Here is a 17,503-nt window from a genome sequence, read left to right on the forward strand (position 1 = left end):
GCTGGATTTATTTTTGGAGGTCTCAACGTGGATATAGTGTGCTTTAGCGTGTTGCTTCAGATCATTCTCCCATTCTGTTAGTGGCGGTGTCCGATGGCAGGCCAAAAAATTGTCCGTTTCGGTTACATCGATTCTGGGTGGAGCACTTTGAGCTTCTTCATGTGGTAAAGGGTTCGTGGGAAGTCCCTATTCAGGGGTCTGCTATGTTTTCATTGTCTCAGAAGCTTAAACGGCTTAAGCCAATCCTTGGATGCTGGGCCAGAGGTGCTTTTCCTAATGTTAACCGTAACTTGAAGGTTACTAAAGTGGAGTTGGAAGATGTTCAGGAATTGATGGAGGTGGTGGGTTTTAATGAAGATCTCTTTAACCATGAAGCGGTAGCTAAAGCTAAGTATTCTGAGGCCTTAGATTTGCATGAAAGATTGTAAGCAGAAAAATCTCATGTGAAGGGCAAGAAATAGGATTCGGTTCTTACGAAGGGATGATGGTTCGATGGTGAGAGAATCGGGTCAGTTGGTGGACTATGTAGATTTTGAGAACTTTCATAAGGCTTCGATTACTATGACACATCTAAAATTTTTTTCCTGTATTCCTTTGTTTATTGATGATGATGATAAGAGATGGCTGGATTCTATCCCTTTGGAGAGAGAAATTAAGGCAGCTGTTTGGGACCTGGAACCGAATAACTCCCCAGCACTAGGTGGTTTTTCGGGTTTTTTTTTTTCCGATCTTGTTGGCAGGTGGTGAGAAGGATGTGGTGGCTGCGTTCAAAGAGTTTTTCAAGTCGGGCGTTCTGATGAAAGGGGTAAATAATAATTTCGTTACCTTGATTCCTAAATTGGAAGGTGCTGCTTCCCTAAATAAATTTTGCCCAATTTGCATGGAGAATTTTGTATGCAAGGTTCTCTCTAAAATTTTGGCACTCAGGCTTGCTGGGATTCTTCCACGTTTAATTTCGGAAGAGTAGGGTGCTTTTCATAAGGGGAAGGTGATCTTTGAAAATATTAGTTTGGCATTGGAGTTGACAAACCTATTGCATAGGTTTGTAAGAGAAGGAGGTGTAGGCCTTAAGATTGACATCTAGGCAATGTTATTGTTGCTCATAGACAGAGACTTCTCAATGTCTTGGGGATTCCGATGCGCCGCTTCCCAACGAAATATTTGGGGGTAAATATTTTCATAGGGAGAGTTACAAGAGAGCCACTTCTGCCTTTGGTTGATAGAATAAAAGGGTGTTTGGCGGGTTGGAAAGGTAAACTTCTATCTATGGTTGGTAGGGTGGAGTTGGTTAAGTCAATGATTTTAGGTATGCCTGTGCATAATTTTTCGGATTGATATGTGTAAACCTCAGTGAGGGTGGTCTAGGCATTTGTCATCTTCGAGAGGTGAATCAGGTTTGGCTTTGTAAATTGGCTTGGAATATAAAGCATGGTGATTCTATGGGGGCAAAAGTTTTTAGGGAAAAATTTATTAATGACAAAGGGCAGTTGAGAAGGGGATCTAAAGCTTCCTCGATTTGGCTTGGTGTTAGGAGGGTGTGGAATTTTCTGACTAAATAGGAGAATTAGGGTGTGGGAGATGGCCGGTCTATTAATTTTTGGATGGATATATGGCTGGAGGGGAGTTCAATAGCTGAAGCTTCAGGGATGGATCTTGATTTCTTTTCAAACCTCTCTCTGAAGTTAGTGGACTTTATTTCTGACAAAGAGTGGCAGTTCCCTTCTGTTAGCTCAACTCTTATGCGAAGTGTAGTTGAAAAGGTAAAGAAGATCAGAATCCCTTTGTTTCCCCAGAGTGATTATTGTGTTTGGAAATTGGAACCGTCAAGAAAATTTTCTGTGAAGTCAGCTTGGGAGGAGATTCGGTTAATAAACCCAAAGGTCCCTTGGTGGAAGACAGCTTGGAAGTCATGGCTTCTACCTAGGGACTCGATTTTTGGCTGGAGATTTTTTTCTTCAAAAACTACCAACGAATGAGGCAATTTCTTCCAAAAGGATAAAATTGGTCTCAAGATGTGATCTTTGCAGGAATGGGAGTGAATCTTTCTAACATCTTTTCTTTGATTGTGATTTTACAAAGTATTTGTGGATCAAATTCTCTAGGAACTTTGGGGTTCTTTGGCAATCACCAAATTCCTTAGAGAGGCTGGTGGTTTGGTGGATAGGGAAAGGGTGTCTGTTGGAGATAAAAGGGGCTTGGTTGGCTGGGTTGGTCTTGATTCCTTTTTTATCTGGTTGGAATGGAACACTAGAAGATTTGAGTGTATGGTGCATCCTTCGGAGGTGGTATTTGGCCGGATCTTGGGGTCGATGCGTGAGTTGGGATGTTGTTTTCAGGGTGTTGTTAAGGCATCGGTGGATCTGGTTGCTGTTGCAGATGGAAATCTTCAATGCTTGGTTCGCCCACGGATGAGCCTGCAAAAACCAAGGGATGAGCACAAGAGAGCTGGTGTGGCTCCGGCCTAGGACTCTTCGACGCTCAAGTTAGATCACCAGTGCAACAGCGTAACAACATAGTGACAGTGAGATGAGGAATGGTGCTCCATACCTGGGTATTTATAGAGTGAGGATGAGGTGAGCCGGTTGGGAGAGTCCTAGTAGGGTAAGAGTCCTTCTTTTGGAAGGCTCCACTGTGTAGAGCAGACTGGAGAGTCATTTTTGGGGTCAGTGTCTTATTAAGGTAAGAGTCCATACTCGGCGTGATTCCGTATCGTGTTACAATCGCGGTTCGATCCTTATCCCGTGATTCTCAGGATGTGTTGACGTAGCCCCGTGATTCTCGACGGGTCGTTACGATGGCTTTGGTGGAGGGCTCAGCCTCGGAGGTCGGCCTCAGACCTCGGCCTTGGGCGGTCGTGGCCTCTGTGTTCGGCCTCGGACCTCGGCTGATAGGCGTGAGGTCGGTTCGAAGTCTATGGCTGATTTGGGTGGAGCTTTGTGGATGAGGCCGTGGTGCCCAGCTCGGCCACGTGATCTCTCGGGGACCGGGTCGGCCCGACCTCCCTTGGTTCAGGTGGGTTCTTGGATTGACCTTGGCTCAGCCAGGTGGCAGCATCTGATTGGTGGGGTGTTTTTATGCCTCATTAGTTGCTACAAGAAGGATTGGAATTACTGTACCTTTTCCTAAATCCCTTAGGATTCCGGAGGTGTTTTGGTGCAAACCAGTGTCGGATTGAATTAAGCTAAATATTGATGGGTGGTCCTTTGGAAACCTAGGACGAGCTGGTGTAGATGGTGTGTTTTAGAGACATGATGGAATGGTGGTGTCTTCCTTCTCATATTTCCTGGTAATAGCAACAAACTTTGAAGCTAAGTTTTTTGCTTTTATGCATGGTGTTGTGAGGGCGATGGAGTTAGGGATCCAAAAACTTTGGGTTGAATGTGACTTGGCAGCAGTGGTGCTTTCAATCCAACTACAGAAACCGTCCTAAAGTGGAGACCACACTAGTAGAACATGATTCCCAAATGGTTCGTTAACCGTTAGAGGTATTGCAGTTTGGAAATAGAACCATTGTCGCCCACCATATAATGAATCCGGATTAGCTACCCACATGGGGAAGGGTGGGGACAGATCTGACCCCTCAATGAGGCATGGGTCCCACACCCTAGAGGTGGGTCCCACACCCCCATGGAGGGTTCTCCTCGGGGGTCATTTGAAGGGTGAGCTTCTCCGCTGATGGCTTTGTCGTAGGTGGGGTAGTTCTCTCTTTTCTTTGTTTCCTTGTATTTATTTGGATATCCTTCGATATTAAACACTTGTATTTTTATCTTTAATTATTAATATATCTTTACTGACCTTTAGCAAAAAAAATTATTATTGTCCACCATATAATCTGGGTCATATCAGGATGACCTTTTTCGGTAGTCATGCCTAAAAAAGTATACCAAAAGAAAAAAACAACACAAAAAAAACAAAGGTAGTCATGCCTAAAAAGTGGTATTTTCCGACCTCCATAATGTCTATTTCTCATACATTTTCTCTTTGTAGGAAGTCCGTGTCTAATGATCGGTGATAAAGATTGATACTCAGAAAAACAAAAATTAATAAAACAAGTGATTGGATCAGCATTAACAAAAAGACACATGGCTGTGCCACTGATGAAATCAAGTCCTTTTTGTTGTTTTTTGGTTCTTTTTTTTTTTTTTGTATATGTTGGTGGCCGCCGGCCGGCAGCTCTTGAAATGAGATCTAAGTGATCATGCAAATATAGATACTGGATTGGAGTCGATATCAACCACAGGCCATATCAGCAACTTTTACCTACTTGATTGATTCTTTAATCTTAAGCAATAGGAAAACCTCATTTGGCCGATACTTCTATAAAAATCACTAATTGAACTTTGCTATACATACTCACATAAAAAGATGCCTTTCCCATTTAATATAAACACAAATACTTCAATGAATTTGAGATAAGATGTACTATTACCAAGTGAGACACCCATATGCGAGAAAGAGAGTTTCATAGGTATTGAGTCTGTCTTATTTGTATCTTAATTGGTGACCGACAGTTCTTGAAAAAGCATTGGGTCACCCAATTTGGGTGACTACATAAAGCAGCTATTGTATACTATGGATTAAAATCCTTGGTAATTTTTTCATCTTGTGGTGTCTTGCAGTTCGAGTCTGAGAGCTCGACATGTGGAAAATGCTTTATTTAATGATGCAAATTCAATTGGTTTAGTTTTTGTTTTTCTTTCTTCTCAAGTTCGGCACCATTGGATGTCGTATTTTTCACGTGTCGAGCTCTCAGACCCTAACTGCAAAGCATTGCAAGCTTAAGGCATTGCATAGGATTTTTTGCCCTATTGTATTGGGTTAATCAACACAGGCCAAATCAACAATATTTGTCTTAAGTACAGGTTGTTGTCCATTCGTTCATGCATAATTTGTGAATCTCAATGATTCTCATCTTTCTTGTTTTGAAGCTCAGCAACATTGCAACCATGGTTTGAGACTTTGAGGTATCGGTATCGTGTTGCCAATATCTGGTGATATGTAATGATTTTTCTAGTGGACGATTCTTATATTGTATCGGTGACATGGTATAAACAAGAGGTAAAACAATTAAAAATCTTATTTTTTTAAAGGAAAATCAAGGGGAAATTGTTTAATTCGATCGATCCATGTCGATACAGTATTGCTATCGTATCGGTTTTGCAGGTGACCAATACCTGATCCGACACCGTGCACTAAAACCATGATTACAACACCTTTTTTACACGCAAAATCTATTCTCTTTTCCAGAGCATGCATCACCTATCTGTAGCCTGTAGGTCTACGGACCATATACTCTCAAACAAGGCCAATATTCTTCTCAAGCTAATCCTAAATGTTAGATCTGCAAACAACCGTTAGCTCTGTTGGCTGGTGGCATTGCAAGTTGGTGTATGCCCCTCAGGAGGTCAAGGGTTCGACTCTCCTGGATTGCATATTGTGCCTAAAAAGGCACCCTTGTCCCCCCTCCCCCCACCCCTTAGTTGTATATTGTGGGCTTGTCTTAGCCGTCCCTTAGTTTGTAGTTGGCCTATGGGCCCTAGAGTAGGATGGACCAAACAAAAAAATGCCAGATCTCTTAGATGTAGAGATTCCCTATTCACTCTAGGTGAAAAGAAACTTGGTCGTATTCTTTTCTTTGCCAAAACATCTCAGACCCTGACATACAAAATAATCTCGATCATTCGATCTCAACCCAAGTAAACTGTCCATGGGATTTTAATAGTCCTTTTGTCTAAAATAAAATCCCAAGTATCAAAATGCAAATCACAAAATGCATTGTGTTTTAGAAAATCAAGATTTTCATATGTTCGTGCTCATGTGTACAAAGGCCAAATAAAACTTGTGAGTTGTAGAAACCCAAATCTGTTTATGCTACCATATCCATGAGCCAAAATCCACACACTTGGATGACCCATATTAAAAATCCATCCGAGGATCTTGCACAATTTCAAGTTTATTTAGGTCATCCCTTAAGAAAAAAACAATGATTTTGATTTCTTCATCTAAGAGATTTGACCTTTGGATTGGATTAGGAAAGGGTATTTTTGACTTTGTATAATAAGGGTTGGAGTTATTTTTTTTAGTAATTAGGGTTGGAGTTATTAGAATGGAGATTAAAAGGAATAAAAAAGTAAAAAAGTTGTTACTATCTCAACAAAAATATATTGAGAAAGTATTGGAGTGTTTTGGCATGATGAAAGAGGTCAAACCTGTAAGTACTCCTATTGTATCTCATTTTAGGGAGAAAATTCTCTGTACCGGGGGCGCAGGCTGCACCCAAACACATAGGGGTGGGCCGGTGGGTGCAATAACCACCTTGCCCCCTGAGTGGCAGGCTCATGTGTCTGGGCACAGCCTGCGCTGCGACACAGAGAACACGAGCCCCTCATTTTAATAGTGGATTCACTAAATAGCATTCCTGCTATGATAAATATTTTTTCTATTTTTTTCTTTTTAGGAAAAGATTCCATTACCAATTAAAAGAAAATAACTACAATTGAACACAAAAGTCTAATAACCAAGAAAGAAAAACCAATGAAAACCCCACCAAGAGCTAAGCCAAAGCTTCCAAATTATTATTAATTCTCAAACATTTACTATCACACAATAAAATAAAGATAGAGTGAAAAGAAAAACGACAATTTTATAAAATCTAAGCCAACATTCTTAAACTTCCAATCCACAGAATAAGAACATCTACAAGATAAAAAACCATAACTCTTTTAGCATCCAAGCATAGGATAAGTCTTCAAGTGGTTAAGTACTCACTAGTATGTCTTTCCTCTCACCTGCACGAAAAAGAACTTATTATTAAGATAAAAATTGAAAACCTACCATTATTTCTTCTTAAATTTAACACCAACAATAATAAGAAAACAATTATATCCCAAAGGCTCACACAACACGTCATAAGGAAAAAATTACCTTATCGTATTTTACCCAAAAAAATAAAAAATTACCTTCTCATTTTGGCTAAGATCATCATCAGTTAAAGTATAACCAATCTCTATTTCAAGGGCTGCATCGGTAGAACATGTCGATGGTTCACCTGGACAAAGGTCAGTCTCCTCCTGATTATGTTGTAATGATGGTTGCTCATACAACATGTTCAAAGAATCAAGCTCCTTTGCAACTTCCTTCATTGTCGGCCTATCTTTTCTTTTATCCTCTAGGCAATTTCTTGCAAGCTTAGCAACTAACAATAACTCTTCTTTGTTCCCATCATTTACTATTTGTTCATCAAGAATACGAAAAAGATTCCCATCTTTTACTGAAGATACAAAATATTTTGCTAAGGTTATATGATACTCAGATTCGTCAAATAAAATAGCCTTTTTACCAGTCAAAAGCTCCGCTAGAACAACTCCAAAACTATAAACATCACTTTTATCAGTCAGTTGACCTGTAGGAAAACATTATGGGTCTAAGTACCCATGAGTCCCTTGAATTGCTGTGGTCTTTTGAGTTTCATCCACAGGAACCAATCTTGAAGCTCCAAAATCAGACACTTTAGCCTTATAATTATCATCCAATAGTATATTAGAAGACTTGACATCCCTATGAAGGATAGGTACTGAATGATAAGAATGCAAATAGGCTAGTGCTTCGGCTGTTTCTGCTGCAATTCTTAAAAGTTGTTCCCAAGAAAGAGAGGATGCTTGATTCTCCCCCTGTATATGTTGGAAGAGGGTCCCATTGGAGATAAACTCGTAAACTAACAAGGGAACCTCTGTCTCTAGGCAACACCCCAAAAGCTTGACCACGTGTCTATGATTGATTTGAGAGAGGATATCAACCTCATTTATAAACTGTATAATCTGGCCTTTGTCTATCATTTTGGATCTCTTAATGGCAACAAATTTGCCACCAGATAAGATTCCCATAAAAACTGTACCAAACCCTCCATGGCCAACAATTCGACTCTCATGGAAGTTATTGGTTGCCTTATTTAGCTCTTTTATGTTGAAAATCTTGACAACATCAACTCCTTTATATGAAACTATTTGTTGCTGTAATAGCATACCTCCATTTTGTTGGAAGAATTTTTCTCTAAGTTTGGTGAGTCGTCTTTTTTTAATTGCCCAATACAAAAACCAGATGAAGACAGGTAGAACAAAGGTGCAACTTGCACTGGTACCTGCACAAAAAACAGATTTAGATGTACAATTTTACTTTTTGATCTTCAACTTTCCTTTTTAAAATTGAGGATTTTGTTTGGGTAGAGATATGCAAGACGACTAGTGATGGGTAGTAATATCATTCCTGCCTCGGGCAGGGCTTCATTCATATTTTATGTCCAGTATTCAAATGGGCTTGGGTTGGACCTAGGATTTTCACATTATATAAATTAAAAAAATGGTCGGATACCTTATGCCAATTACTATGTCTTCATTGGGCGTACGATTGAAGGCTAATATATACGAGTCCAACTATAAACCACCAGTCTATTTGTTTTTTGTTTTTTAAGGCTCTATTTGTTTCTAAATAAAAGAAATAAGGGAAAAGAAACGGTAACCGGTGCTGTGTGTGGGGGTGTACCTATTCCCAGACACAGCTCGGCATGAAAAGACTGCCACACCCCCTAGAAAGGTTGAAAACTCTAGGGGTACGGTGGTCTTTCTGCACAGTATTGTGTCTGGGTGCAGGTACACGCCCACACACAGCACCAGTTAGCGTTCTTCCTCCGTTGAAATAATAATAAAATTTGCAAGTAAAATATTTTTTTACACAAATTTTATTAGCTTATTTTCATTGTGCGTGACTTTTATGCGTAATAATTAATCGAATCATCTAGTTGGTCACAAATATAGAAAAATTACGAAAACCAATTAATTTAAACAAGAAATGAAAAATTTTGTAATAATGATTGTTTAACTAACTAAATTTTTTTTCAATTATGGTAATTAAAACATATTTCAAATTCAAATCACAGGAATTTTATTGAAAAATGAAGTACAATTTATGTAGAGATTTAGTAAGTTTTTTAGTTAATTACATAATCATTAAGTAATGATCTAAAAAATTTCCATTTTTTAATATTGTTTAAATCTAATTTTCCTTTCCTTTAAATCACTTACAAAGAGACAGAATGTAGGAGAAAAAAAATGTTTGAAGTTTAAAAAACAGAAAAAAAATTAAAAAAATGTAGAAAAAAAAGTTAGCGGAAGGCTCTAGGGTAAGGGTGTCACTTCAGAACAGGAACCGAAAACCGGACGTTTAAAACTGAATTAGAAAAAGCGGTTCAAGTTTGGTTTTAGAAAATGAAATTTAATATGTTTCAATTTTAAAGAAACCATCGAGTTGAACCAAACCCAACCGAATTGAAATGAATAATACAAAACTTGAACCAAACCAAGACTGTACAAGAGACGAATTGGTTGAACCGAAATTTCAAAACTGTTAAAAAAAAAACATATTAAACCAAATATTTGAAAATCGAATAAGAACTGAACCAATTAGTTCAGTTTTAGTTTGCTTTTTTAAATCTAGTTGACTTCGGTTCTGTATCTGCATACTGTATCCTGAAACAGAAACCAAAAATCGAAACCAAACCAATTGACACCCTTAATATTCTTGGGTGCACAATACCCACTTTAAGCTTAAGCACCAAAACTGTTGCAGGTCACATATACGTGGTTCATCTTTTTTTGTCAGTCGTAATCTAATCTAAGCTAGAAGGGAAGGCTAAGACAAACCAACATTATCCTACAACTACCACTATGACACAAATGCAAGAGACGATCCCTTGACCTCCGGGAGGCATGCACTGAACCGGCAATGCCTCCAACCATCCGAGCTAACGGTTGTTTGCATGGTTTACTAGACTCATGAGTTGAATCTTTGTCACTTGGAATCGAACATGGGATATCTCTCTCTCTCTCTCAATTGCTATTGGGATTTAAATTAGATTCAGCCAAGATCAGACAAAATCGATCGAAACCATAGAAAATAGAATTAAGTAGAAATGGATTTACACTATTCACAGCTCACAAGAAAGGATCTTGGCCTGGGTGCCAAAATCCCAAAAGGGGAGTATTCTCTACGTGGGATGCAGGTGCCATGCTGCGTGCAGTAGCCAATGACAGTCCACGCCCAAGCACATTCGGGGATGGAATTTCCACCATTCATGGGGGCGCACCGGCCATTTCCAACCCCATGTATGTGGGTGTGGCCCTGTGTCCCATCCAGAGAACGTTTCTCCTAAAAAAAACATATTGATGATACCTGCAATAATGCCTATCAACGAACGAGCATTTAGAATTCTGTTGCAGCGAGTTCCATTAACCTAGCCATCGCCATGGTAGCCTTGTGGACAAGAGCATTTGTAACTCCCATGGGTGTTAGCGCAAATAGCATTCCAATAGCAAGAATTATTGGGTCGTTTTTTATCACATTCGTTGATGTCTTCGAGGATCCAACACCCGTGGTAGATACACAAACAGAGAAAATTTGTTAATTTCGATGGATAAAACCAAAATCTATGCAGCTTTAACATCTATAAAATTTCTTAGACCCACTAGTTAAGAACGAAAGTACAAGATAAATAGATTTCAAGTTTGTTTTACATCAACTAATTTCTATTTTAGAAAGATTTAATTAATCTCCAAAATTGGTTAGTACTAATGCCACACATGAATAAAATTAAAACAAATTTTTTACTTTGCCACAATCTCATTTAACTGTTTAAAAAACCGTGAAATCAGATGAAGGTGTACCTTAATTGTAGGAGTAAAAATCAATGCTTGTATTACCCTCTAAAAAATAAAAAACACAAAGCTACAACATCGAGTCCAAAGGGAAGTACACCTAAATTGTTGGAATAAAAAACAATACAGATGTATTATTTAAAAAACAAAAAGAAGAAGATGGTTCACCAAGTTGGGCTCCTCTATAGGGGCAACAAGAAGTGTAGCACACAACCAACGGCCGCAGTGCTTGCGCATGCAGCCCAACACCCCGCTGTGTGTTGGGCTGCATGCCCAAGCACTGCGGGCTGTGGGATAGTGTGCTACAAACCCTGTCGCGCTACAGAGTACCCAAATCAATGGTTCACCCACCATCCTAGGGTTCACAAACCCTCCTAGGGTTTTCATGTGTTCCATAATACCATCAAGATACCGATTTCCCAATCTCTACCACCTTGCGATGAATGGGATCCCATTCACTGTGGGTGGAAGGAAACTTGGTAAAAAAAAATAATAATAAAAAAGAGCATACCAGTGCATGAGGCTCCCCCCATGGATCGTTATCCTCTCAATTACACTGCCCCTACTTGACTCAAGTACATCTAACAAAAGAGGCAGAAATGGCTATCTTACCCCCTGCCCAAACACACTACCCGAGGTGGAGTCCACCTCCCTCTATTAGATGTACTTGACGGTCAAATATGGGCAGTGTAATTGAGAGGATAAAAATTCCTCCCTGCATTGGGGGGTTGGGGAGGGCAGTTTGGTTCATCTACTGCCGCTTGCTTGTCCTGCCTGTGTGCTTCCTCACACAGGCAGGGGCACAATGATCACCTTACCCCATTGCCCAAGCGCCCTGCCAAGGTGGGGTAGGGCGGTCATTGTGCCCCTGTGTGATTAAGGATGGGAAGGCCCTAGTAGTGGATCAGAATCCTTGGGGAGGGTCATAAAGTACGCATCCTTTTACCCATAATTTTGTAGATGTAGGCTGTTTCGAGACTTGAAACCATAACTGCTTGGTCACGTACAATGGAACAACTTTACCGTTGCACGAAAGTTTTTTTTTTTAAAAAATAAATAAATAATCAACCAACATATATAATTACAAACAATATTATTCTCTCTACCATTATCAACAAAAGGATTGCTAATTTACCTTGGCATCCTAGTTTAGGGAGATATGGATTGCCTTCAAAACCGTCGTAGCAGTGACACCGATAGCCATAGCCGAGACCATGAGCTGAATTAGAGCAACGGCTATTTGGACCACAGGAATAATGATGACGAAGAAGTGCTTCTTCACATGTTTGATTCCCAATTGCCCAGTCCAACACCACAATAATATTCGATCTGTTGAATCTATGAGCCTTAAGATCTGATATATCAAAGGTAAATGAGGTTTGATCGGCCAAGAAAGCAAAGCTGCAAGGGTTGAACTTCCAAGTATTATTCCTTGAGTGATTATATAAACTAGTAAGGCTGACGTTGAAATTTTTGAGGCCTGAAGGGATAGAGGTCTGGCAACAACCAATTCCAGAGCAAGACCCGTTTGTTACACTATCCAAGCCATTACACTCAGAGACGCACCCACTCGTGAAGTTCTTGCGCTCATTATCGGTTATGTAAGCCACGGTGTCACATCCGATGCCTATGAACTTGTTGCGGCTTGCTGAAAACGTGAATGGGAAATTTTGCACTTTAAACCAGTAATGGTTCTCAGTGTCTGTTCTCAGTCCTGTAGCATTGAAGCATTCAGTTGTATAAACTCCACTAGCATCCAGTATGACTTGGGCTTCCAAGAATGATATCTCAAGAACCTCTACGTCACCATCATCTTCATAATCATGATCTCCTATATAGGGTTTGATGTCCCCAGTGCTCCCACTCCGGCCCTTGCATTTAATACGATAACCATGATCCTTGAAGCATCCTTCTTTCATGCCAAATGGGTAGGGTATGGTTACATTTCCGCATTTCTCCTCGCAACCCAGCCGGACCAATGGTGTAACCGCAACGGCTATTGAAACTATTAATGAAAAAATAATAAGCATTACTATCATAAGATTCAAAACCATGGCTACTACGCTCAAGTATTTTTGTGGATCTAACGAATGCTCTCTCTCTCTCTCTCTCTCTCTCTCTCTCTCTCTCTCTCTATACATATAATATCCCTCTCACCCCCACCCCCCTCCTTCCTTATATTGAGTTAACGTAGGAACTGCTAGCTAGAGCATTTTTACTTGGAGTTGGAATTGCGTTTGATGTTCCTTTCCGTAGTTTCAGACTCAGACCTGTTCACATCACATTTGGTCATTTGGGTGCGAAACAGCCTCAGCCTCACAATGAAAGGAGTCATTATGTGGATCCATTTCGTCCTGCCACAATGATGAAATATTGATAGTGGTTGATGTTGATGACCTTGTGTTAGTGGTCCCAAACTGAAATGGGAAAAATGTTAGGGACTTAGGTAGAACTCATCCTCAAAAGTTAGCCATTAAGGAGAGGGTGTCCAAATACCTATTAACCTAACCATCCACGCGAGAGTTATCGAGATTATCCTCATCTCTCTTTTCCTACGCCCTGGTTTTTTCTCAAGTTTGGTCCTACCATAATCTTGGCTCTGATACCACTTGGGTAGAACTCATCCTCAAAAGCTAGTCATTAAGGAGAGGGTGCCTAAGGACCTATTAACTCACCCACATCTCTATTTTTATTCGATGTGGGACTAGTTTTCCACCTAACGCGTGGAACCCCAACAAAAAAGAGAAAAGAGAGGGAGGAACCCACCTCCCCAGTTGAGTCTCATTCACTCATCAGTCATGACCTTGTGTCAGTGGTACACCATTTTATTCGCATTTTAAACGCGTTTTAACTAATAGATTTGGAACTAATGACAAAAGAGAACTAAAAATTATCATCAGATGATTCAGAACCATGGTCGCCACACTTTTGCCTTTCATCTCATACATCCCCTCCCCTTAAATTGGATGTGTTTGGTGGTGGTACTCTATCAACACAATGAGCTCATGGAAGGAAGGAAGAACCTCTCTCTCTCCCTCTCACTTCCCCCCCCCCCCCTCTCTTTATTTTATGTTTTTTTGGACTTAATCAAGAACACAAGATGATTTATTCAGTCAATTTAGGAACTGTTCCTAGAGTCTTACGACATTTTTGGAGGACGGTTTTCACACACAGCATCTTAGGTTTCACAAATCCCAATAGGGTTTTATTATTTTCTCAAAAGACCTTCGTTATGCCTTCTCCCACCTTCTCTCGTCCTATCCTATTCACCATGGAATCGTGGATGGAAGAAAACTCAATTTTTAATTACTTATATATTATTATTACTTTTGGTGAACTGTATCGATGCAATATGTTTCCAAACTTTTTGGACTCCAATCATTTGTCCGTTTTTGTGTGAGAACGTATGCCACTCATTCTTATTCGACCTTATCATCATATCATAAATCCAACTCCATTCCATGACCATTCTTTCAAGAGTGGCTCTTAAGTCTTATCCCATATTTATCAACCATATCTTGAAAGATAATCAATTGTTATAGAAAAGCTAATCTGATTGTGGACTACATGATTAAAATTGCATCTAGACAACGATCATCCTTTTTTCAGTCTGGTCTTCCATAATATGTTAGATATGAAGCCTCCTGGGATGCTATTGAGCATTCAAGATTTTGGTTGTAGCTACTAGCTTTTAATTTATTTTGAAATGTGTTCTTCTGCCAATGGTAATGTCGTAGGTGGAGTTTTTTTTTTTTGATAAAAATTGAAGGTGTCAAATCATATTGTATTTGTCTTTCCATCTCGGTATGCTTAGATGCTAATTTTTGTTACTTTCATTTTCTTTAAATACATTCTTTGTTGATCTTTAGCACCCCCTCCCCCCCCCCCCCCCCAAAAAAAAAAAAAATCAAACCCATTTAAAGTTAATTATATAGACTATGTTCATTGCAAGAGAAATTAAAGGCAAGGGAAGTGAAGTAAAGTGAAATTTAATAACCAAATATGGAATGATTTGGGGTTAATGATATAGTCACATGGGATAATGCTTACAAAAATTTATTTTTTAAGATTGAAAATTTTCATTTCCCTTCCCTCTAATTTCCCTTGCAATGAAGCCATAGCTAGGGACACGTCATTTGGCCACTAACTCAGATCAGAAAAATCTGTGGACTTTGCTCAACTCAATGTATGAGTGTGAGGGATATCACTCCAACCTATATTCGTTTACGTTAATCTGGCCAATAGTTCTGTGGCATAGTAAAGCGATCCTTTCGTCTAGGCTCCCACGTAAAACCTTTCAATAAATTTTACACTCTAAAATAGGATGTATAATTACCAAATGGAAATTATGGAACTCAATTTATATCTTGCTTTAAGGAGTTTGAGGATGGTGTCATAAATTGGATGAAATTTTGTTGCTACACTTGTAGTAGGAACATTCGTATTATAAGGTTGGCAGACAAGTAAATGGAATCTTAAAGGGTATTTTAGAAAATACTAAAACCTAGGAGGGTATTTATGAACCCAATGAGGAAGTTAATTATTCCATTTCCTTGGCTGCCAGCCTTGTAACAGGAACATTCCTGCTACAAGTGTAATAGCAAAATTTTTTCCTCATAAATCTACCCCTTTCCCATACCCCACCTTCAAAACTTTTCTGGCATGTCTTCTTCCATCACTGAAAGCCTTTTACCAACATTTAATAATAGCTCAAGGAAGAATGCTCTCTCTCTATACATATAATATCCCTCTCACCCCTCCCCCCCCCCCCTCCCTCGAATCGTTATTGTCTATGGTTCCTTGACCGGTGCGGTTCCCTAGTTCCTCTCACAAGAGGGGGGGTGGGATCCACCCGGGGCATTTGACCGAACACTTTGCCTGGGTGAGGTCCACCCTCCTCTTATGACAGGCACTAGGGAACCACACCGGTCAGGGAAAGGAAAAAAATTCTCCCCCCCTCCCTTCCTCATATTGAGTTAAGGTAGGAAGTGCTAGATAGGGCATTTTTACTTTGAGTTGGAATTGCATTTGATGTTCACATTTCGTAGTTTCAGACTTGTTTACATCACATTTGGCCATTTGGGTGCGAAACAACCTTAATTTCAAAGGACTCATCATGTGGATCCATTTCGCCCAGCCACAATGATGAAATATTGAGAGTGGCTGATGTTGATGACCAGTGGTCCCAAGCTGAAATGGGACAAAAGAGGAAAGAGAGGAACCCACCTCCCAAGTTGACTCCCAGTTGGATCCCAGTCACGCATCTATCATCAGTGGCATTATAAATCTGGAAAATTATCGTCTCTATTTATCTGCACCTCCATTTACTCTATTTCGTCTAATAGGGGGAAGTGGATCCCACCCGAGTAGTATCGGGATTAGATCGGTGTCTCGTAACGGTATCACCCAGAATCAGGTCAAATAAGAGGCATTTGCCCCTGTTTTTTTTCGTAGAAAAGCTCTTTTTTACTTTCTTTTTTTCCCCCTTGTACGTACATGTGTTTCAGATGAATTTGGCTCTCCTCCAACCGTGGCGGGAGCTGAAGGATTCAGCCCAGCCAAAACTAGGGGTGTATGGGTCATTTCACAGACAAGCCCCTCCTTATAAAATGACCAAACTCCCCTTGTTTTGGCTGGGCTGGATCCTCCAGGTCCCACCATGGCTGGAGGAAAGCCAAGTCCATATCAAATCCATCTCAGGATTGGTATTGTCCCGAATCAGCCCAAATTTTCACATTTACCTTTGTGTTTTTTGTACGAAAAACACTTTTTTTTTTAACCTTTTTACCCTTGTCTGTACAGGTGTATCAGATCGGCCTTGGGATCTGTCTCGGCTGATCGGATCCAAAATTACAAACCATGGGCGGGACCCGACCGGTGGGTGTTGGGGGATCGAGTGAAATCATTTATAATTGTGGCCTCCTGTTGTAATGCATGCCCAGATTTGCTTGCCAAACAGAGCCAAGATCAAGCTTCTTCGGTTTAGACTAGGCCACATCATCAAGGCCGATTCACTCTTTGCCATTTGGATTTGACTTCAAGAAGATCTCACTTGAACGATCACGATTTGGACAGCATATATGGCAACCCTAAGAAAATGCAAGCAGTCCCTAACCGATTTCTATAGTTCACATAATCACTTTCCTATATTTAGGAATTAGAAATTCTATCTAAGAGTTAAATTTTGGGGAGGAATTGATCATCATATCATTCGTGAGTTAGAGTGTTTTCTTCGTTCCTATATTTTAGTGGTCTAGTCCAACGAGACTGCATTATGTTGTAACTTCCTATTCCCCTTGAAACGTTGGACTGCAGAACTAAAACAACAGCGTCTAACCGTTTTATCAATTCACTTTTTTCGATCAGCTTGGGTATTGGTATTTTTTAAAATAAAACAATAGGAAGAAGAATGCTGCCTAGTCACATGCCAGAATGTGATCAATGAGGGAACGGGCAAAGGCATCGACCAGGGGTAGATTTTTCATTTTTTAAAGGGTTGGGACAGTTGTTTAAGAGGGGGGGGGGACTGTGTCTCGCGCAAGCATGCAACCAAATAAAGTTTTTTTTCCCTAAAGGTCATTTTCATGCATGGGAGGACAACAAGGTCATTTTCAAATTTGGAGGATGGGTTAAACTTAACATTGATGGAAATGCTCTGGGTAATCCGGGTCATATGGCGGAATTTTCAAGAATTATGCTGGGCAGCCGAATCTTTGTTTCTTGTTTACATTGGTGTTGCTTCTAACTTTGAAGAAGAATTCTTTGCTCTCATGGAAGGGAATTACTGACTAATGCTT

General features: G+C 40.0%; 1 pseudogene; it reads right to left on the bottom strand.

Annotated features, from left to right (window-relative positions):
- LOC122663222 overlaps window positions 1-12,760 on the bottom strand; it is a 52,682-nt pseudogene extending 39,922 nt beyond the window's left edge.
- Between the last annotated feature and the right edge of the window lie 4,743 nt (window positions 12,761-17,503).

Source organism: Telopea speciosissima, chromosome 5, assembly GCF_018873765.1.
Source record: "Telopea speciosissima isolate NSW1024214 ecotype Mountain lineage chromosome 5, Tspe_v1, whole genome shotgun sequence".
NCBI classification, from domain to species: domain Eukaryota; kingdom Viridiplantae; phylum Streptophyta; class Magnoliopsida; order Proteales; family Proteaceae; genus Telopea; species Telopea speciosissima.